Genomic DNA, 412 nt, shown 5'->3' with positions numbered 1-412 from the left:
ACTCTGCAGAGGAGCATAACAGAGTCCAGAATCTCCACATCTTAACCATTCATGTTATGTAGGACACAACTTTTAAAAATTGCCTGACATTCAAAGAATTAAGAACATGTGACCTCCCATTTCAAGAAAATAGACAATCAACACAGGTGATGGAATGAGCATATGAGAATATTAAGGTAGATATTGTAACTATGCTTAATAAATTAAAAAGAAAATATTCTCACAAGGAATGTAGTTTTTTAAAAACTCAATGAAACAAACAGAAACTACAAAGAAATACAAAAGAAAATTCTACAACTGTAAATACACTGAAATTAAAAAATCACTGAATAAATTTGCCTGCAGAATAAAAATGACAGGGGAGCCAGTTAACTTGAAATAGATCAGTAGAAATTTCCCAAACAAATGAGTA

Source organism: Colobus angolensis, unplaced genomic scaffold, assembly GCF_000951035.1.
Source record: "Colobus angolensis palliatus isolate OR3802 unplaced genomic scaffold, Cang.pa_1.0 Scaffold103, whole genome shotgun sequence".
NCBI lineage: Eukaryota > Metazoa > Chordata > Mammalia > Primates > Cercopithecidae > Colobus > Colobus angolensis.
Note: the sequence above shows the minus strand (reverse complement) of the source record.